Here is a 22,473-nt window from a genome sequence, read left to right as displayed (position 1 = left end):
GATCGGCGCCGAGGAGAACGCTGTCGGTGCCGAACACTCGGTGCCGAGACAGTCGGTGCCGATGGTGGGTGCGGTCGGCACGGAGGTGGTTACACCGGTGCCAAGTCAATCGGGGCCGGGTAGGCGCTGTTCCAAGCCCGAAGGTCGGCGGGAGAACCACGGTGGATGCCGGGGTATGCAGCCGATTCAGCCGAGCTGCTAGGCCCGTGGGGTCTCCTTACAGCACCAGAACAGCTCTCCACACGGTATCTGCAACTACACGAGGCCTCATGTAGTAGAAAAGAGTAATGGCTGCTCGCCAATCTCACAAGAGGGATCGAAACGATAAGTTGCGGATGCAACCCCGGTTCCCTGAAAGAGAAAATAACCATCAAGGTATGGGACATTGCCGTCAGGCAGTAGGGATTGGCTGAGCTTTATGTCAAAGCTGCCGATAGGCCTCCGCGCAAGCTGCCATGTAAGCCCGCCCCCCTGGGAGCTTACTATACGCAGCGCGCGGAGAGTCACTTCCTCTTTTGCCCTTCAGGCCGTGAAGGCCTCCAGAGCGACCTGGCGGCTTGATGGTTATTTTCTCTTTCTGGGAACCGGGGTTGCATCCGCAACCTATCGTTCCCTTTCAAGTCGAAAATAACCATCAAGGTATGGGAACAGTGTACCCAAGCCGTCGCGAGGGAGGATTCTCGGCAGTAGGACAGCCTTACGTCATAACGCAACTGCGTTGGCAGTACATCTACACATATGCGGAGCTGCGCCTCAGCGTCTATGCTCGCAATGACACCTGTCCCAAGGTGGAATAGTCACACCATATTGTCAACCACTCTAGACGTCCGCAACCTGAGGCGTCATAGAGTGCAACACAGATGCTCCAAATGACGGAGCAAAGAATTCCAGTACATTTAACCGGTAGAACCTCATAAATGTATGCGGTGTAACCCAACTGGCTGCAGCGCAAATGTCAGACATCGGCACCCCTCTAAAGAGGGCCCAGGATGTTGCCATACCCCTAGTGGAATGTGCCTTCAACTGCCCTGGTGGCGGAAGGCCCATAGAATCATATGCTAACTGAATAGCATCCACTATCCAATGAGAAAGGCGTTGCTTAGACAACGGCTGACCCAAAATTTTAGAACCATGGCATATGAACAGCTGTTCTGTTTGCCTCACAGTCTTTGTGCTATCAATATAACACCTCAATGCCCGCACAGGGCAGAGCATGTGTAACCGCTCTTCCTCTGGGGAAGAAAAAGGAGGAGGATGGAACGCCATCAACTCGACTGGTTGGTTCATGTGAAACGGGGATATGACCTTAGGTAAAAAGGCCGGATTTGGACGCATGGAGACCTTAGAACCGTCTCCTGCGAAACGAGTACATGATGGATGCACCGAAAGTGCATGTAACTCGCCCACACGTTTTGCTGACACCACTGACAGCAAAAACGCAGTCTTAATAGACACGAACTTCATATCCACACTGTGGAGAGGCTCGAACGGTGCCTTGGTAAGGGCTTCTAGCACCACATCAAGGCTCCATGACGGTAAACTGGTCGACCTTGGAGGCCGCAAGCATCTTGCGCCCTTTAGGAACTGAGATGCCAGGAAATGGCAACCAGGTGATAACCCGTCAATGCATACATGGCAAGCCGAAATAGCGGCCAAATACACTTTAAGTGTAGAGGGAGACTTACCCTCATCTAACAGCTTCTGCAGAAACTGTAATATCACTGCCATAGGGCAGGAGACCGGGTCATGGCCCTCAGCCAGACACCAACTCTGAAATAATTGCCACTTATACGCATATTGCGACCGAGTAGAGGGCGCTCTCGCACTCTGAATGGTGGATATAACCACCGTCGAAAGCCCTAAGGCTGACAGGCGCTCCCGCTCAGGGGCCAAGCCCATAGCTGCATGAGCTTGGGTTTCGGGTGCCATAGCCCTCCTTGGGCTTGGGACAACAGGTCCGCTCGCAGAGGGAGCTCCCTCGGGCGACAGTGCAACAACTGCACTAGACTCGGGAACCATATCCTCCGAGGCCACTGAGGAGCGATCAGGATCACTGTCGCTTGCTCTACCCTGACCTTCTCCAAGAAGGCGGGGAGCATCGAAATCGGTGGAAATGCATACAGGAGCCCTGGCGGCCATTCGTGAGCCAGTGCATCGACTCCTAGGGGGCTGTCGAGGTCCTTCACCGAGAACCATAGGGGGCAGTGCGTGGTCTCTCGCGAAGCGAAGAGATCGACTTGCGCTGTGCCAAACCAGTCCCAAATGCGCTCCACCACCCGAGGGTGAAGACGCCATTCGCCTGCAAGAGGACCTCCTCTGGACAGGAGATTCGCTGCGTAATTGACTCTGCCCGGTAGGTGAACCGCCCGTAGAGTGGCTAAACGTGGTTGAGCCCAAAGCAACAGCCGTGTTACCATCCGGTGAAGACCGGGGGACCGCAAGCCGCCCTGGCGGTTGATATACGCCACTACCGTGGTGTTGTCTGACCGCACTAACACGTGCTTGCCTAGAAGCACTGGCAAGAAGTTCCAAAGTATTGATGTGGGCCGACCTCCAGGGTCCTGACCACACTCCGCGAGTCCCCGACCCGTTCCAGACTGCTCAACAACCCTGGTTGGAAGCGTCGGTCGTAATAACCTCCCTTCGGAAGATGGGACCCAAGCATACGCCCTGGCGGATGTTCGACGGAACTTTCCACCAGCGCAGTGCTTCCCAGCAGGTTCGGGATACCCTCAACCTGCGGTGTTTGTCTCTCCGCGGATGCAACGCGAAGGCATTGAAGCAGGCCTGCAGAGGTCTCTGGTGTAGTAAGCCCAAAGGAAGGGCTTGCGAGGCGGCAGCCATCAACCCCAGCATGCGCTGACACAGCTCCATGCTGACTGTTTCTCTCAACCTGAATAGGGTGAGACACCGCTCCAGTGAGGCAACTCTTTGTGTCGACAGGGTCGCTTCCATGGACACAGAGTCCAGATGCAGACCCAAGAATTCGGTCTGTTGGCCCGGCACAAGGCGGCTCTTTTCTGAATTGACCTTCAGACCTAGCCGCTGAAGATGGTCTGTAACCATCACTGTGTGCTGTGCCAACTGCTCCTTTGACTGCGCGCAGACGAGCCAGTCGTCCAGATAGTTCAGCAGTCAGATACCTTGAGCCCGCAAGGGGGCTAAAATGGCGTCCATACACTTCGAAAAGGTTAGAGGAGCTAGAGACAGGCCGAATGGCAGGACACAAAACTCGTAGACCCTGCTCTGAAATGCGAAACGTAGGTACTTCCTGTGACCCGGACAGATGGGAACGTGAAAGTATGCATCTGTGAGGTCTACCTTGCCGGACAGACTGGACAATGTGCCTGTGCGTAAGCATCTTGAACGACAACACCCATAGGTATTTGTTCAGTAGTCGCAGATCTAAAATAGGGCGGAGCCCGCCGTCCTTTTTTGGCACTAGGAAGTACTTGGAGTAGAACCCCTGGTCGGTCAGAGCAGGGTCTACTAGTTGAATGGCACGCTTCTTGAGCAATGACTGTATTTCTGCATTTAGAGCTGAGGACTGAACCGAGTCCTTCACTGCAGTTACCACCACTCCCCTGAAGGGGGGGGGGGGGTTAACCGGAATTGAAGGGTGTACCCGGTGAGTATAGTTTTGCGCACCCAGATGTCGTTGGTGCATTGTTGCCAGAACAGGAGCTGTGGAACAGTGTAGGGGTGGGTTAACGGCTGCCGGGGTTTCTCAGGGCTGCTTAGGCTGCGCTCGCTCACGAGGGGCCTGGCCAGAGCCACGAGGGCGTGGTCTGCTACCTCCTCTGGCACGCCACCCTCCGCGCTGCGGTCTTGCAAACGCGGGTTGGCTGCGTGCTTAAACCCCCAAAGGGACGGTTTTACTGCCCTGTGGGTGCGCTTGCTGCTGCGGCGGCGCCCTGCGCCATTGGCGCTCCTGCGGCCGCCTTGGCTGGAAAGGCTTGCTTGGCCACATCTTAGCCAACTGCTGCGACGCCTCACGCGCCTTGACGGAGCGTTGCAGCATCTCCTCCACCGCTGGGCCAAACGTGTGCCCCGGGGATATAGGAGCATCTAGCAACGGGGCCTTATCAGGCTCCAGTACCCTGGCCTGAGAGAGCCAGAGCTGCCTCCTTGCCACCACAAGGGAAGCAATGCTCCTGCCCTGTGCTCGCGCATTCAGCTGAGCCAGCTTAACCAAAAGCTGCGCAACTGCACCCAGCTCGGTTCTAAGTCCGACGGATGGGGACTCAGGCAGGTCGCGAATCAGCGCCGCCTGGTAGACTGTCAGGAGGCTGGCCACGTTAGACAGTCTAACTGCCTCTGTAGCCGCGGCATAACCCTTTTTTGGGTGGGCCTCCGTAGTCCTACACTGCCTGTTAGGGCAGGAAGGGTCCTTAGCCAGCCCCGATAATGTCGGCGCCTTTACTAGCGCGGCGAACGCGGCGCCCACTGGTGGAAAAGACGCTAACCCAGCTTCGCTCGCCCCGTGCATGGTGAAAGCCAAAGCCTTGCGAGAAGTCGCAGGGGCGGAGGCCGGAGCTCCCCAGGTGGACTGCACCTCCTTAATAAAATCCGGGAATGCCGGGAGCATCCTGGACTGAAGGGGCGGAGCCGATGGCAACTCAAATAGAGAGCGCCGTGTTGGCTCTAACGCAGGCCAGTCCACGCCCAAGTGACGGTCTGCCATCTCCACCACTGACCAGATAGGGTCATTAGTATCCAGCATTTCAGGGTCGTCCTGCCCAGAGTGCTGGGATGCCACCTCAGTGTCTTCAAAGAGCGGGTCTGTGTCAGATGCGTCCCTTGAGACAGCATCGGCGTCCCACTCTACTTCCTGGGGCACTGGTGGAGGAACCATCGGCTGACTAGCGCTGGGTCCGGTTACCATCTCTGGGGCCCGAGGCGCCACATTCGCTAGGGTCATGAGGAAGGATTATTGTCCCATCATGAGCTCCATAAACTGCGACATCTTGGAGGTGAGCTCAGCCACCCCAGATGTGTCCTGATAGCGCCTACCACTTCTCCGGCGAGGCGATCGAGATCTGGATCGAGACTCCCGACGGGGGCGAGCCCCGCGAGAGGAGGGACTGCGGGAACGTTCCCGAGCACGTCTAATTGGAGACCTCTGACCAGCTGTAAGCTGGGAAGATGGGCTCAGAGGGAGCTGAGACGTCGCCGGCAGCGACACGACAGATGATGGTGGGGCCGAGACGGTGTGGAACGAGCCCGAGGATGGGGAACGACCTCCAACCGCCTTCCTAGCTCTCTGGCGAAGGGTGCGTGTCTGAAACCCTGCACATAGCTGGCAGTATGCCCTATCTGCCAGGGCAGATGTGGCATGGTCCGGCCCCAAGCATGCGACGCAGTCCTCATGAGGGTCGCTAGCAGGCAACTTGGCCTGACAGGTCACGCAACGGTGGAACCCAGACATAGTAGAACGCCGAAGCATCTAGTATTGACGCCAAGCACCAAGAGTGTGCGTCGAGCACTGTCGCGTTAAACGCGAGGTGTGTGCGTCGAACGCCAAAGCGTCGGACACCAGCGTCAAGCACCTGAAGTGCGTGCGTCGAGCGCCGAAGCGTCGAGCACCGAGGTGCGTGCGTCAAACATCGAGGGTGCGCGCGTCGAGGCGTCGAGCGCCGAAGCGTCGAGTGCCGAGGTGCGTGCGTCGAGGTTGCGTGCATCGAGGCGCCGAGCACCGAGCGCCTAAGCATCGAGCACCGAGCGTCGAGCACCGAGCGTCGAGCACCGAGCGTCGAGCACCGAGCACCAACGTTGATGGAACGTGCACCGAGCGTCGAGCGTCGAGCACTGAGCCCCAAGTGCAGAAGCACTAAGCACCAAGCGCAGAAGCGCTGCACAAAGCGCCGAAGCGCTGCACCAAGCGCACAAGCGCTGACACCAAAAGCGCCGGAGCGCGAGCGCCGGAGCGCGAGCGCCGAAGCGCGAGTACCGAGTTTGGAACGCTAGCACGGACGCCTAAGCGTCAGCTGACCCGCCAAGCGGAGACGCTAAGTGCTGGTACGGCGTCTGATGCTGTGCAATACCTACCTGAAGGTGCTGGGGATTTTGCACGTTGGTGGTTGTCTTCCTCTGTATAGTGAAGGGAAATTTTTTTTTTTTTTTTTTTTGGACGCTGCAGAAGGTAAGAGGGTGTAGTGCAATACCACGTGGCGGGAACGCGCCGCGGGTGGGAACACTGCAGAGCAGACTACACGCACACACACACGGTCTAGCCTAAGCTAGACCGAGGATGCAAAATGCGCGTGGGCCAAGGCCAACGCAACACGCGTCCGAAAGACAAAATATATACAATATATATATAACAAATATATATATACACAATAAAATACAAAAACCCAGCACAATAAATTATAAGAAAAGAGGAAAGACGGGGAAACCACGAAGAACGTGATGCCGAAGCAAAGCGAGAAGGAATATATAAAGTAAAACAATATATAATCCTCAATAATAATACAATAACAATAATAATAATAATAATAACTCCGGAGAGTATAACTGAAATAAACTCGGAGAAGGGGATAAACCAGCTTCTCAAGCCTAAGCTTTAGTGAGTACAATCAGTTAAATAGCTCTAATTCCTACCGCTACTGAGGCTGAAGGCAAAAGAGGAAGTGACTCTCCGCGCGCTGCGTATAGTAAGCTCCCAGGGGGTCGGGCTTACACGGCAGCTTGCGCGGAGGCCTATCGGCAGCTTTGACATAAAGCTCAGCCAATCCCTACTACCTGACGGCAATGTCCAATACCTTGATGGTTATTTTCAACTTGAAAGGGAGCGTGTACATTAAAAGTCTATTAACATCTTTAACACAATCATCTGTGTTCCAATAGCGGTTAATCCAAATGGTGATCAATAAAGTGAATAATGGCTTTGTTCACATATTCGCAAGACGTTTTCACAATTCACACATATTCTGAACAAGCACACTAGAATATGGTAATGAAAGGACAGGAAAATAACTGCTTTATTGGCCCTGGTCTTGTATCGTCACCTTGATTACTGTCTGTAAGAAAGTGGCATTAATCAAAAACCTAATTATGTAAGGTTCCCAATGCGCAAATACGCAGCATATTTAAACTTCTTCACAATCTTAAATCTTCCCAAATGAATGTCAAATAAGTACTGACAAGTACGGCCCTTTCCCAATGTAACACTCTGCTGTGTTTGAACACCAACGATGGCTTGGATATGATGTATTAAACCACGATACTATTGTTCCCACTTTCTTTATTACTACCAAATGTGCTTTTCGTGTCAGCCATTGTGGCCTAATGGATAAGGCACTGGCTTTCTAAGCCATGGATTGTGGTTTTGAGTCCCATGTGGGGTGTGATTTTGTTATAGGTGGCTGTGTGGTCCAGTGGTTAAAGATAAAGGGCTTGTAACCAGGAGGTCCCCCGGTACAAATCTCACCTCAGCCACTGACTCATTGTGTGACCCTGAGCAAGTCACTTAACCTCCTTGTGCTCCGTTTTTTGGGTGAGATGTAAATGTAAGTGACTCTACAGCTGATGCATAGTTCACACACCCTAGTCTCTGTAAGTCGCCACGGATAAAGGCGTCTGCTAAATAAATAATAATAAAATGAACATAATTATGGTAAGTTTTATTGGCATGTGATATTTTGTAGATCTTGTTATCTGCTTAGTCCGCTCACGCTAGCCAGAACGTGCTCGAGTGCTCTGGCAGCAGCCATGAAGCAAGTCAGTTTTTCAGTTGAAATAAATAAATACTTTGTTTTTGTGGATGGGGGTGTTTTGAAAAGATCAGTTAAATAGCTACGTATTTTGAAATAAAGATGTATTCATTATTATGAACGTTAACAGAAAGTATATTGTATTTACTTTTCCCACGTGTGCTTGCCTTGTACAAATCTGACAGAGTTTCAACAAAGGCATTTGACTTGGGTTCATTAGTTAGCCTATACTGCCATCTACAACATTACTGCGGGAGCCATTTACATCTTTTGGATATTTTCACAACTAACCGTGCGAGCATGTAGTCGTGGCCGAGTGGTTAAGGCGATGGACTTGAAATCCATTGGGGTTTCCCCGCGCAGGTTCGAATCCTGCCGACTACGTAAGCTTTATTTTTAATTGATTGTATGTGTTCATTGTTAATACATGTTTAAAGCTCAGGAAGTCTGAAATATTACTGGTTGTACTTCATATCGCTTCGGTTCATTTTGTTAAAGAATGTTCATTTTGGCACCATTACAAATGCTGTGGTTTCTTTAAAGAAGAAAAGCCGTGGCCCGTACGGGGATCGAACCCGCGACCTTGGCGTTATTAGCCAAGGAAACCCGAGGAAAATAAATCCTGCGGACATTATGATTGTTCTACCAAGTTGTTCTCATGTTAAACTGAACAATAACACATTCAAAGTATTGGAAAGGCATAATTAGAGGCCTGGTCATAATGAGGCAGTTTTACAGTGTGAAGGATGTGGTGAGGTGCAGGCTTGCGGTGACTTTCATGTATTTCATGTCATTAGATGATCAAAGCCCCTTTGTGCCAGTGCGCATTCAGAGGAGACGCGCTGAGAAAATCCGTCATCTGTGTCACTCAGTACTGCCAGCTTTCCCTCGTTGGTGATATATTGGTCAGCATAGCTGCTTTCCAAGTAATTGACCCGAGACGATTCCCAGCCAGTACAACTGTGTTTATGCCCACGTTTCAAATAATAAACATCATAAAAGCAAATTGCATTATTTTATGTTTTCTTTACTTTTAAGCTGAGAATCAAACACACTTCTGACAACTTCATAGCCCTGCTGACTACGAACAAATATTGAGTCGGCTGTTTCCCTTGACCCTGGTGATACCGAGTGTTTTCCTAGTATCAGCATCGGAATTAGCATGCGTTTGGCATGCTTGCTGTGCACTCTAGCATTGCATAACAAGCATGCACTACTGCAGGAATTCGTGGCCCAACGGTAGCGCGTCTGACTCCAGATCAGAAGGTTGCGTGTTCAAATCACGTCGAGGTCAAAGCCTTCTTTGTTTCTATTCCACACCATTTAATTTTGTAATGTGTTTGCAAATACTAGTTTGGAAGAATTTAATGTACAGCAAGTAATAATTGATACCTTTAAGATGAACAGGCATTTAAGAATTAACAACGAAGACATAAAAAGGGACACAACACCAACAGAATTCAAGCCCATCACCTTAACCACTTGGCCACGACTACTTGGTGCAACGTGCCAAGATCTATAAACACAGACCACATATATCACAGACCAAGAACAAATACACACACACTGTTTTAAATAAAACTGACGAAACCATAATCCCTGGTTAAGGAGGCCAGTGCCTTATCCTTTAGGTGACTTCCAGATGGATAGCAGTCAGCGAGACAATACACGACCAGAGGAATAAATTTGTTGATTTTACTATAAAGATTGTTTCAATGAAATCAACAGCTGATACCAAACTCTTGCCAGCACTCAATACCATTTTAATTTCTTTTTTAAATCGGACTAAAATAGCGTTCCTAAGACGATTGTATTTTCTGTTGTAAACAGACTACTTGTTGAAGTCACTGAAAAATACTGTGTGTCCAAACATGTATTTAACTTGATTGTTTTAATATTCCAAATAACATATTACTTTGAAAAACATCTCCGTCGGCCAATGGATCGTGGTCTCAGGCTGGGATACGGACCATTGAGAACAGTATAAACGATCTATGACTGGAAGTAGCTTACATGAGAAATGCTCTCGTTAAACATGCTAGGATGATCGACTTCGGCATTCTCCAACTGCTGTTTACATTTTCTAACACGTTATGAGAACGAATACAAAGTTTGACCCTTTCCTTGTAAGTGGGGGTAAGCACAAGTTATTTTCAGATGTAATGTCTTTATTTAAGCACAATCAAGTCCTGCGTAGTGCAAATCACATTACTATATTTTTTATATTAGTCAAGTCCTATTGAAAGAGTTCTTAAATAGTTTCAACATTATCAATGATCAATTTGAAATTTGCTTATTGATTTAAACCAGTATGAGATGCACACTCAAAATGTGTCCCCTTCCTTCAACAACCCCCTGACTGAAGATTGGAGTGGTCATCACTAGCAGCCAGCAGGTGCCCGAAAACAACACTCATTGTCAGCTCGGTGCTGAGAAGTGGCAAGCTCTACTTCATTAATATGATACAATGACTGGGCAACAACGAGGTGTTACTTTAAGAATACCAACTAACTTGAGACAGCCAAGACGTTGAAGTATACCTTAAGTCTGTCATGTGATGCAATAACAGGTTTTAGCATTTTTGCATTTCCTGTTTCGTCAAACAAGCTCAATCCACAGCACACAGCGCTGATGCATCGGAACAGAGGTGGATTTTAAAGCGACTGAATCAACGAGCTGAGACTACTTTTTGAAGAAACTGAAAACATACCTCTCGTCGAAAAATGTGCTATTTAGTTAATTTATTTATTTATTGAATTTGCAAATGGCAGACTACATACATGGGAATAAATATAAAAGGCTTGAAGTTTGCTTGCATTGGGTTGCATACATTTAATTGTGATTACAGACTTTTCTGCCGTGTTGCTTTCTTCTTAGATGTGGTCTCAGGTTCGGTTGAGCCGATTTGTCTCTGTGGTGCAATTGGTTAGCGCGTTCGGCTGTTAACCGAAAGGTTGGTGGTTCAAGCCCACCCAGGGACGATGTTTTTGCATTTCTTAATCACATTAGAAAATGGCACTCTGATACGTTGTTATTTCTTCCAATTAAACAGAACAAAAAAAAACCGCTCTATTTTTCAGTTCAAAATAATACAAAACAAAAATAGTCTTGCTATTTGCCGAAACCCGGGATCGAACCAGGGACCTTTAGATCTTCAGTCTAACGCTCTCCCAACTGAGCTATTTCGGCTTGACAAGACTTGCGTTTTTTGTCACCCCAGTAAACCTGTGTATTATGAGAAACGATCAACAGCTCGGCCACACAATAGAATCCGATGCCTTTACAAATGCGTTTCGAAACACTTAAGTTTTCACCCAGATGCGGTTTTCAGCCGAAACGGGGGGATAAAACTGCCTATGATCAAAGTGGGCAGAAAAGTTGCATACTTTGCATACCGTATTGGGAGAAAAGAAAGCGGATCATCAAATTGATCAATGCTAATGTTAAAACAATTTAAGAACACTTTACATAGGCCTTGACTAATATAAAAATATAGTAATGTGATTTGCATTACGCAGGACTAGATTGAGCTTAAATAAAGACATTACATCTGAAAATAAATTGTGCTTACCCCCACTTACAAGGAAAGTGTCCAACTTTGTATTCGTACTCATAACGTGTTATAACATGTAAACAGCAGTTGGAGAATGCCGATGTCGATCATCCTAGCATGTTAAACGAGGGCATTTCTGATGTAAGCTTCTTCCACTAATAGATCGTTTATACTGTTCTCAAAGGTCCGCATCCCAGCCTGAGACCTCGATCCAGTGGCCGACGGAGATGTTATTCAATTTAATATATTATTTTTAATATTAAAACAAGTTAAATACATGTTTGGACAAAATATTTTTCATTGACTTCAACGAGTAGTCTGTTTACAACCAAATGCAATCTGTGTTAGGAACGCTATTTTAGTCTGAATTAAAATGGAAATTAAAATGGTATTGCGTTCTGACAAGAGTTTGGTATCAGCTGTTGATTTCCTTGAAACAATCTTTTATAGTAAAATGAACACATTTATTCCTTTTAAGAATAAATAAAATTGAACTGTCAGAGGAGGATTTGAACCGACACCTCCACTTGGAGACCAGAACACAGAATTCTTTGGAAAGACAGAGTCCTTAAGTCTAGCGCCTTAGACCACTCGACCATCCTGACAAACTGCATTCATTACAGCAGAAAACCGCATTATTTATTTCAGCACAGCCTAGGGTTATATCAAGGCCCGATCGGGTTTATTACGCACATACCAACTGTTGCTCCATGAATGATGTAATGACAAGTGTTAAAACAGAAACGGTTTGAAGCCAACCCACAAAAGTAAGACTATTTATTTCAATATCGTTATAACTATAAACGATGCACGCATTTTACAATAGCAATTGCTATATGACAACGACCAAAAAGTAATTTTGTTGCAATACTGTATACAGTGTGAACAGAATCAGATATTACTCTGTTGCCTCGAAGAAACATCTACATTTTGTATTTAAAAAGGAAGTCCAACGTGGGGCTCGATCCCAAAAGAGAGCGGAATGTTCATCAATGATCAAGAACAGCTAAAGTGAAATAGCATTCAAGTCCCGCTTCGCGCTCAGAAGAAAACACTGTAACTCCTCGTTATGGTTAGCGAGACCAGACACTAGCAACGCATTTCACTAGAAATAAACTATAGAAATGATCCCTGAAAGTATAGTCTTAACAAATATGTGGGTAAAACAACTTCCCTACTCCCGGCATGATGGTGTCTGATTCGGTTTCCTTTCTAGAATATTTTGTTCATAGTAATGTTAATAATTGCCAATGCGTTTCAAACACAAAACTCACGTTCGGACAAGGTTCCATAGTGTAGTGGTTATCACGTCTGCTTTACACGCAGAAGGTCCTGGGTTCGATCCCCAGTGGAACCACTTCAGTTTGTTTTTACAATATGACTCCCTGGTCAAGACAAAGTAGTTCTGGGTTTGGCCGATCATTAGATTGCGGATGTAAGGTCTCTGGTCCCATCGTAGAAGCAAGATAGTTTATTCACAAAAAATACATACACTTTTATTTATGTTTCTTTTGTTGGTAAATTAACCCAATACATTATTGCATTCTGTCACGTCATTAGATGATCAAAGCCCCTTTGTGCCAGTGCGCATTCAGAGGAGACGCGCTGAGAAAATCCGTCATCTGTGTCACTCAGTACTGCCAGCTTTCCCTCGTTGGTGATATATTGGTCAGCATAGCTGCTTTCCAAGTAATTGACCCGAGACGATTCCCAGCCAGTACAACTGTGTTTATGCCCACGTTTCAAATAATAAACATTATAAAAGCAAATCGCTTTGTTTTATGTTTTCTTTACTTTTAAGCTGAGAATCAAACACACTTCCGACAACTTCATAGCCCTGCAGACTACGAACAAATATTGAGTCGGCTGTTTCCCATGACCCTGGTGATACCGAGTGTTTTCCAAGTATCAGCATCGGCCTTAGCATGCCTTTGGCATGCTTGCTGTGCACTCTAGCATTGCATAACAAGCATGCACTACGGCAGGAATTCGTGGCGCAACGGTAGCGCGTCTGACTCCAGATCAGAAGGTTTATGTTCAAATCACGTCGAGGTCAAAGCCTTCTTTGTTTCTATTCCACACCATTTAATTTTGTAATGTGTTTGCAAATACTAGTTTGGACGAATTTAATGTACAGCAAGTAATAATTGATACCTTTAAGCTGAACAGGCATTTAAGAATTAACAACGAAGACATAAAAAGGGACACAACGCCAACAGAGTTCAAGCCCATCACCTTAACCACTTGGCCACGACTACTTGGTGCAACGTGCCAAGATCTATAAACACAGACCACATATATCACAGACCAAGAACAAATACACACACACTGTTTTAAATAAAACTGACGAAACCATAATCCCTGGTTTAGGAGGCCAGTGCCTTATCCTTTAGGTGACTTCCAGGTGGATAGCAGTCAGCGAGACAATACACGACCAGAGGAATAAATGTGTTCATTTTACTATAAAGATTGTTTCAATGAAATCAACAGCTGATACCAAACTCTTGTCAGCACTCAATACCATTTTAATTTCTTTTTTAAATCGGACTAAAATAGCGTTCCTAACACAGATTGTATTTTTGTTGTAAACAGACTACTTGTTGAAGTCACTGGAAAATACTGTGTGTACAAACATGTAATTAACTTGATTGTTTTAATATTCCAAATAACATATTACTTTGAAAAACATCTCCGTCGGCCACTGGATCGTGGTCTCAGGCTGGGATACGGACCATTGAGAACAGTATAAACGATCTATGACTGGAAGTAGCTTACATGAGAAATGCTCTCGTTAAACATGCTAGGATGATCGACTTCGGCATTCTCCAACTGCTGTTTACATTTTCTAACACGTTATGAGAACGAATACAAAGTTTGACCCTTTCCTTGTAAGTGGGGGTAAGCACAAGTTATTTTCAGATGTTATGTCTTTATTTAAGCACAATCAAGTCCTGCGTAGTGCAAATCACATTACTATATTTTTTATATTAGTCAAGTCCTATTGAAAGAGTTCTTAAATAGTTTCAACATTATCAATGATCAATTTGAAATTTGCTTATTGATTTAAACCAGTATGAGATGCACACTCAAAATGTGTCCCCTTCCTTCAACAACCCCCTGACTGAAGATTGGAGTGGTCATCACTAGCAGCCAGCAGGTGCCCGAAAACAACACTCATTGTCAGCTCGGTGCTGAGAAGTGGCAAGCTCTACTTCATTAATATGATACAATGACTGGGCAACAACGAGGTGTTACATTAACAATACCAACTAACTTGAGACAGCCAAGACGTTGAAGTATACCTTAAGTCTGTCATGTGATGCAATAACAGGTTTTAGCATTTTTGCATTTCCTGCTTCGTCAAACAAGCTCAAGCCACAGCACACAGCGCTGATGCATCGGAACAGAGGTGGATTTTAAAGCGACTGAATCAACGAGCTGAGACTACTTTTTGAAGAAACTGAAAACATACCTCTCGTCGAAAAATGTGCTATTTAGTTAATTTATTTATTTATTGAATTTGCAAATGGCAGACTACATACATGGGAATAAATATAAAAGGCTTGAAGTTTGCTTGCATTGGGTTGCATACATTTAATTGTGATTACAGACTTTTCTGCCGTGTTGCTTTCTTCTTAGATGTGGTCTCAGGTTCGGTTGAGCCGATTTGTCTCTGTGGCGCAATTGGTTAGCGCGTTCGGCTGTTAACCGAAAGGTTGGTGGTTCAAGCCCACCCAGGGACGATGTTTTTGCATTTCTTAATCACATTAGAAAATGGCACTCTGATACGTTGTTATTTCTTCCAATTAAACAGAACAAAAACAAAACCGCTCTATTTTTCAGTTCAAAATAATACAAAACAAAAATAGTCTTGCTATTTGCCGAAACCCGGGATCGAACCAGGGACCTTTAGATCTTCAGTCTAACGCTCTCCCAACTGAGCTATTTCGGCTTGACAAGACTTGCGTTTTTTGTCACCCCAGTAAACCTGTGTATTATGAGAAACGATCAACAGCTCGGCAACACAATAGAATCCGATGCCTTTACAAATGCGTTTCGAAACACTTTAAGTTTTCACCCAGATGCGGTTTTCAGCCGAAACGGGGGGATAAAACTGCCTATGATCAAAGTGGGCAGAAAAGTTGCATACTTTGCATACCGTATTGGGAGAAAAGAAAGCGGATCATCAAATTGATCAATGCTAATGTTAAAACAATTTAAGAACACTTTACATAGGCCTTGACTAATATAAAAATATAGTAATGTGATTTGCATTACGCAGGACTAGATTGAGCTTAAATAAAGACATTACATCTGAAAATAAATTGTGCTTACCCCCACTTACAAGGAAAGTGTCCAACTTTGTATTCGTACTCATAACGTGTTATAACATGTAAACAGCAATTGGAGAATGCCGATGTCGATCATCCTAGCATGTTAAACGAGGGCATTTCTGATGTAAGCTTCTTCCACTAATAGATCGTTTATACTGTTCTCAAAGGTCCGCATCCCAGCCTGAGACCTCGATCCAGTGGCCGACGGAGATGTTATTCAATTTAATATATTATTTTTAATATTAAAACAAGTTAAATACATGTTTGGACAAAATATTTTTCATTGACTTCAACGAGTAGTCTGTTTACAACCAAATGCAATCTGTGTTAGGAACGCTATTTTAGTCTGAATTAAAATGGAAATTAAAATGGTATTGCGTTCTGACAAGAGTTTGGTATCAGCTGTTGATTTCCTTGAAACAATCTTTTATAGTAAAATGAACACATTTATTCCTTTTAAGAATAAATAAAATTGAACTGTCAGAGGAGGATTTGAACCGACACCTCCACTTGGAGACCAGAACACAGAATTCTTTGGAAAGACAGAGTCCTTAAGTCTAGCGCCTTAGACCACTCGACCATCCTGACAAACTGCGTTCATTACAGCAGAAAACCGCATTATTTATTTCAGCACAGCCTAGGGTTATATCAAGGCCCGATCGGGTTTATTACGCACATACCAACTGTTGCTCCATGAATGATGTAATGACAAGTGTTAAAACAGAAACGGTTTAAAGCCAACCCACAAAAGTAAGACTATTTATTTCAATATCGTTATAACTATAAACGATGCACGCATTTTACAATAGCAATTGCTATATGACAACGACCAAAAAGTAATTTTGTTGCAATACTGTATACAGTGTGAACAGAATCAGATATTGCTCTGTTGCCTCGAAGAAACATCTACATTTTGTATTTAAAAAGGAAGTCCAACGTGGGGCTCGATCCCAAAAGAGAGCGGAATGTTCATCAATGATCAAGAACAGCTAAAGTGAAATAGCATTCAAGTCCCGCTTCGCGCTCAGAAGAAAACACTGTAACTCCTCGTTATGGTTAGCGAGACCAGACACTAGCAACGCATTTCACTAGAAATAAACTATAGAAATGATCCCTGAAAGTATAGTCTTAACAAATATGTGGGTAAAACAACTTCCCTACTCCCGGCATGATGGTGTCTGATTCGGTTTCCTTTCTAGAATATTTTGTTCATAGTAATGTTAATAATTGCCAATGCGTTTCAAACACAAAACTCACGTTCTGACAAGGTTCCATAGTGTAGTGGTTATCACGTCTGCTTTACACGCAGAAGGTCCTGGGTTCGATCCCCAGTGGAACCACTTCAGTTTGTTTTTACAATATGACTCCCTGGTCAAGACAAGGTAGTTCTGGGTTTGGCCGATCATTAGATTGCGGATGTAAGGTCTCTGGTCCCATCGTAGAAGCAAGATAGTTTATTCACAAAAAATACATACACTTTTATTTATGTTTCTTTTGTTGGTAAATTAACCCAATACATTATTGCATTCTGTCACGTCATTAGATGATCAAAGCCCCTTTGTGCCAGTGCGCATTCAGAGGAGACGCGCTGAGAAAATCCGTCATCTGTGTCACTCAGTACTGCCAGCTTTCCCTCGTTGGTGATATATTGGTCAGCATAGCTGCTTTCCAAGTAATTGACCCGAGACGATTCCCAGCCAGTACAACTGTGTTTATGCCCACGTTTCAAATAATAAACATTATAAAAGCAAATCGCTTTGTTTTATGTTTTCTTTACTTTTAAGCTGAGAATCAAACACACTTCCGACAACTTCATAGCCCTGCAGACTACGAACAAATATTGAGTCGGCTGTTTCCCATGACCCTGGTGATACCGAGTGTTTTCCAAGTATCAGCATCGGACTTAGCATGCCTTTGGCATGCTTGCTGTGCACTCTAGCATTGCATAACAAGCATGCACTACGGCAGGAATTCGTGGCGCAACGGTAGCGCGTCTGACTCCAGATCAGAAGGTTTATGTTCAAATCACGTCGAGGTCAAAGCCTTCTTTGTTTCTATTCCACACCATTTAATTTTGTAATGTGTTTGCAAATACTAGTTTGGACGAATTTAATGTACAGCAAGTAATAATTGATACCTTTAAGCTGAACAGGCATTTAAGAATTAACAACGAAGACATAAAAAGGGACACAACGCCAACAGAGTTCAAGCCCATCACCTTAACCACTTGGCCACGACTACTTGGTGCAACGTGCCAAGATCTATAAACACAGACCACATATATCACAGACCAAGAACAAATACACACACACTGTTTTAAATAAAACTGACGAAACCATAATCCCTGGTTTAGGAGGCCAGTGCCTTATCCTTTAGGTGACTTCCAGGTGGATAGCAGTCAGCGAGACAATACACGACCAGAGGAATAAATGTGTTCATTTTACTATAAAGATTGTTTCAATGAAATCAACAGCTGATACCAAACTCTTGTCAGCACTCAATACCATTTTAATTTCTTTTTTAAATCGGACTAAAATAGTGTTCCTAACACAGATTGTATTTTTGTTGTAAACAGACTACTTGTTGAAGTCACTGGAAAATACTGTGTGTACAAACATGTAATTAACTTGATTGTTTTAATATTCCAAATAACATATTACTTTGAAAAACATCTCCGTCGGCCACTGGATCGTGGTCTCAGGCTGGGATACGGACCATTGAGAACAGTATAAACGATCTATGACTGGAAGTAGCTTACATGAGAAATGCTCTCGTTAAACATGCTAGGATGATCGACTTCGGCATTCTCCAACTGCTGTTTACATTTTCTAACACGTTATGAGAACGAATACAAAGTTTGACCCTTTCCTTGTAAGTGGGGGTAAGCACAAGTTATTTTCAGATGTTATGTCTTTATTTAAGCACAATCAAGTCCTGCGTAGTGCAAATCACATTACTATATTTTTTATATTAGTCAAGTCCTATTGAAAGAGTTCTTAAATAGTTTCAACATTATCAATGATCAATTTGAAATTTGCTTATTGATTTAAACCAGTATGAGATGCACACTCAAAATGTGTCCCCTTCCTTCAACAACCCCCTGACTGAAGATTGGAGTGGTCATCACTAGCAGCCAGCAGGTGCCCGAAAACAACACTCATTGTCAGCTCGGTGCTGAGAAGTGGCAAGCTCTACTTCATTAATATGATACAATGACTGGGCAACAACGAGGTGTTACATTAACAATACCAACTAACTTGAGACAGCCAAGACGTTGAAGTATACCTTAAGTCTGTCATGTGATGCAATAACAGGTTTTAGCATTTTTGCATTTCCTGCTTCGTCAAACAAGCTCAAGCCACAGCACACAGCGCTGATGCATCGGAACAGAGGTGGATTTTAAAGCGACTGAATCAACGAGCTGAGACTACTTTTTGAAGAAACTGAAAACATACCTCTCGTCGAAAAATGTGCTATTTAGTTAATTTATTTATTTATTGAATTTGCAAATGGCAGACTACATACATGGGAATAAATATAAAAGGCTTGAAGTTTGCTTGCATTGGGTTGCATACATTTAATTGTGATTACAGACTTTTCTGCCGTGTTGCTTTCTTCTTAGATGTGGTCTCAGGTTCGGTCGAGCCGATTTGTCTCTGTGGCGCAATTGGTTAGCGCGTTCGGCTGTTAACCGAAAGGTTGGTGGTTCAAGCCCACCCAGGGACGATGTTTTTGCATTTCTTAATCACATTAGAAAATGGCACTCTGATACGTTGTTATTTCTTCCAATTAAACAGAACAAAAACAAAACCGCTCTATTTTTCAGTTCAAAATAATACAAAACAAAAATAGTCTTGCTATTTGCCGAAACCCGGGATCGAACCAGGGACCTTTAGATCTTCAGTCTAACGCTCTCCCAACTGAGCTATTTCGGCTTGACAAGACTTGCGTTTTTTGTCACCCCAGTAAACCTGTGTATTATGAGAAACGATCAACAGCTCGGCAACACAATAGAATCCGATGCCTTTACAAATGCGTTTCGAAACACTTTAAGTTTTCACCCAGATGCGGTTTTCAGCCGAAACGGGGGGATAAAACTGCCTATGATCAAAGTGGGCAGAAAAGTTGCATACTTTGCATACCGTATTGGGAGAAAAGAAAGCGGATCATCAAATTGATCAATGATAATGTTAAAACAATTTAAGAACACTTTACATAGGCCTTGACTAATATAAAAATATAGTAATGTGATTTGCATTACGCAGGACTAGATTGAGCTTAAATAAAGACATTACATCTGAAAATAAATTGTGCTTACCCCCACTTACAAGGAAAGTGTCCAACTTTGTATTCGTACTCATAACGTGTTATAACATGTAAACAGCAATTGGAGAATGCCGATGTCGATCATCCTAGCATGTTAAACGAGGGCATTTCTGATGTAAGCTTCTTCCACTAATAGATCGTTTATACTGTTCTCAAAGGTCCGCATCCCAGCCTGAGACCTCGATCCAGTGGCCGACGGAGATGTTATTCAATTTAATATATTATTTTTAATATTAAAACAAGTTAAATACATGTTTGGACAAAATATTTTTCATTGACTTCAACGAGTAGTCTGTTTACAACCAAATGCAATCTGTGTTAGGAACGCTATTTTAGTCTGAATTAAAATGGAAATTAAAATGGTATTGCGTTCTGACAAGAGTTTGGTATCAGCTGTTGATTTCCTTGAAACAATCTTTTATAGTAAAATGAACACATTTATTCCTTTTAAGAATAAATAAAATTGAACTGTCAGAGGAGGATTTGAACCGACACCTCCACTTGGAGACCAGAACACAGAATTCTTTGGAAAGACAGAGTCCTTAAGTCTAGCGCCTTAGACCACTCGACCATCCTGACAAACTGCGTTCATTACAGCAGAAAACCGCATTATTTATTTCAGCACAGCCTAGGGTTATATCAAGGCCCGATCGGGTTTATTACGCACATACCAACTGTTGCTCCATGAATGATGTAATGACAAGTGTTAAAACAGAAACGGTTTAAAGCCAACCCACAAAAGTAAGACTATTTATTTCAATATCGTTATAACTATAAACGATGCACGCATTTTACAATAGCAATTGCTATATGACAACGACCAAAAAGTAATTTTGTTGCAATACTGTATACAGTGTGAACAGAATCAGATATTGCTCTGTTGCCTCGAAGAAACATCTACATTTTGTATTTAAAAAGGAAGTCCAACGTGGGGCTCGATCCCAAAAGAGAGCGGAATGTTCATCAATGATCAAGAACAGCTAAAGTGAAATAGCATTCAAGTCCCGCTTCGCGCTCAGAAGAAAACACTGTAACTCCTCGTTATGGTTAGCGAGACCAGACACTAGCAACGCATTTCACTAGAAATAAACTATAGAAATGATCCCTGAAAGTATAGTCTTAACAAATATGTGGGTAAAACAACTTCCCTACTCCCGGCATGATGGTGTCTGATTCGGTTTCCTTTCTAGAATATTTTGTTCATAGTAATGTTAATAATTGCCAATGCGTTTCAAACACAAAACTCACGTTCTGACAAGGTTCCATAGTGTAGTGGTTATCACGTCTGCTTTACACGCAGAAGGTCCTGGGTTCGATCCCCAGTGGAACCACTTCAGTTTGTTTTTACAATATGACTCCCTGGTCAAGACAAGGTAGTTCTGGGTTTGGCCGATCATTAGATTGCGGATGTAAGGTCTCTGGTCCCATCGTAGAAGCAAGATAGTTTATTCACAAAAAATACATACACTTTTATTTATGTTTCTTTTGTTGGTAAATTAACCCAATACATTATTGCATTCTGTCACGTCATTAGATGATCAAAGCCCCTTTGTGCCAGTGCGCATTCAGAGGAGACGCGCTGAGAAAATCCGTCATCTGTGTCACTCAGTACTGCCAGCTTTCCCTCGTTGGTGATATATTGGTCAGCATAGCTGCTTTCCAAGTAATTGACCCGAGACGATTCCCAGCCAGTACAACTGTGTTTATGCCCACGTTTCAAATAATAAACATTATAAAAGCAAATCGCTTTGTTTTATGTTTTCTTTACTTTTAAGCTGAGAATCAAACACACTTCCGACAACTTCATAGCCCTGCAGACTACGAACAAATATTGAGTCGGCTGTTTCCCATGACCCTGGTGATACCGAGTGTTTTCCAAGTATCAGCATCGGACTTAGCATGCCTTTGGCATGCTTGCTGTGCACTCTAGCATTGCATAACAAGCATGCACTACGGCAGGAATTCGTGGCGCAACGGTAGCGCGTCTGACTCCAGATCAGAAGGTTTATGTTCAAATCACGTCGAGGTCAAAGCCTTCTTTGTTTCTATTCCACACCATTTAATTTTGTAATGTGTTTGCAAATACTAGTTTGGACGAATTTAATGTACAGCAAGTAATAATTGATACCTTTAAGCTGAACAGGCATTTAAGAATTAACAACGAAGACATAAAAAGGGACACAACGCCAACAGAGTTCAAGCCCATCACCTTAACCACTTGGCCACGACTACTTGGTGCAACGTGCCAAGATCTATAAACACAGACCACATATATCACAGACCAAGAACAAATACACACACACTGTTTTAAATAAAACTGACGAAACCATAATCCCTGGTTTAGGAGGCCAGTGCCTTATCCTTTAGGTGACTTCCAGGTGGATAGCAGTCAGCGAGACAATACACGACCAGAGGAATAAATGTGTTCATTTTACTATAAAGATTGTTTCAATGAAATCAACAGCTGATACCAAACTCTTGTCAGCACTCAATACCATTTTAATTTCTTTTTTAAATCGGACTAAAATAGTGTTCCTAACACAGA

At 44.2% G+C, this 22,473-nt stretch overlaps 10 non-coding genes and 3 pseudogenes across 10 annotated transcripts; 7 read left to right on the top strand and 6 right to left on the bottom strand.

Moving 5' to 3' along the window:
* Positions 1-8,017: 8,017 nt before the first annotated feature.
* trnas-uga (transfer RNA serine (anticodon UGA)) lies at positions 8,018-8,099 on the top strand. Its single transcript has one exon. It is a non-coding gene; the product is annotated as a tRNA-Ser (tRNA).
* Positions 8,100-10,622: 2,523 nt separating this feature from the next.
* Positions 10,623-10,696, top strand: trnan-guu (transfer RNA asparagine (anticodon GUU)). Its single transcript has one exon. It is a non-coding gene; the product is annotated as a tRNA-Asn (tRNA).
* Positions 10,697-10,831: 135 nt separating this feature from the next.
* Positions 10,832-10,904, bottom strand: trnaf-gaa (transfer RNA phenylalanine (anticodon GAA)). The gene has a single exon. It is a non-coding gene; the product is annotated as a tRNA-Phe (tRNA).
* A 1,312-nt stretch (positions 10,905-12,216) lies between these two features.
* Positions 12,217-12,415, bottom strand: LOC131703475 (small nucleolar RNA U3; annotated as a pseudogene).
* A 137-nt stretch (positions 12,416-12,552) lies between these two features.
* Positions 12,553-12,625, top strand: trnav-uac (transfer RNA valine (anticodon UAC)). The gene has a single exon. It is a non-coding gene; the product is annotated as a tRNA-Val (tRNA).
* A 2,312-nt stretch (positions 12,626-14,937) lies between these two features.
* On the top strand, positions 14,938-15,011 carry trnan-guu (transfer RNA asparagine (anticodon GUU)). The gene has a single exon. It is a non-coding gene; the product is annotated as a tRNA-Asn (tRNA).
* A 136-nt stretch (positions 15,012-15,147) lies between these two features.
* On the bottom strand, positions 15,148-15,220 carry trnaf-gaa (transfer RNA phenylalanine (anticodon GAA)). Its single transcript has one exon. It is a non-coding gene; the product is annotated as a tRNA-Phe (tRNA).
* Positions 15,221-16,533: 1,313 nt separating this feature from the next.
* On the bottom strand, positions 16,534-16,732 carry LOC131703474 (small nucleolar RNA U3; annotated as a pseudogene).
* Positions 16,733-16,869: 137 nt separating this feature from the next.
* On the top strand, positions 16,870-16,942 carry trnav-uac (transfer RNA valine (anticodon UAC)). Its single transcript has one exon. It is a non-coding gene; the product is annotated as a tRNA-Val (tRNA).
* Positions 16,943-19,254: 2,312 nt separating this feature from the next.
* On the top strand, positions 19,255-19,328 carry trnan-guu (transfer RNA asparagine (anticodon GUU)). Its single transcript has one exon. It is a non-coding gene; the product is annotated as a tRNA-Asn (tRNA).
* Positions 19,329-19,464: 136 nt separating this feature from the next.
* trnaf-gaa (transfer RNA phenylalanine (anticodon GAA)) lies at positions 19,465-19,537 on the bottom strand. Its single transcript has one exon. It is a non-coding gene; the product is annotated as a tRNA-Phe (tRNA).
* Positions 19,538-20,850: 1,313 nt separating this feature from the next.
* LOC131703473 (small nucleolar RNA U3) lies at positions 20,851-21,049 on the bottom strand (annotated as a pseudogene).
* Positions 21,050-21,186: 137 nt separating this feature from the next.
* trnav-uac (transfer RNA valine (anticodon UAC)) lies at positions 21,187-21,259 on the top strand. Its single transcript has one exon. It is a non-coding gene; the product is annotated as a tRNA-Val (tRNA).
* The last annotated feature ends 1,214 nt before the right edge of the window (positions 21,260-22,473 follow it).

This window comes from Acipenser ruthenus, chromosome 32 (assembly GCF_902713425.1).
Source record: "Acipenser ruthenus chromosome 32, fAciRut3.2 maternal haplotype, whole genome shotgun sequence".
NCBI lineage: Eukaryota > Metazoa > Chordata > Actinopteri > Acipenseriformes > Acipenseridae > Acipenser > Acipenser ruthenus.
The sequence above is the reverse complement of the archived record's forward strand: the minus strand, read 5'-3'. Positions and strand labels throughout refer to the sequence as shown.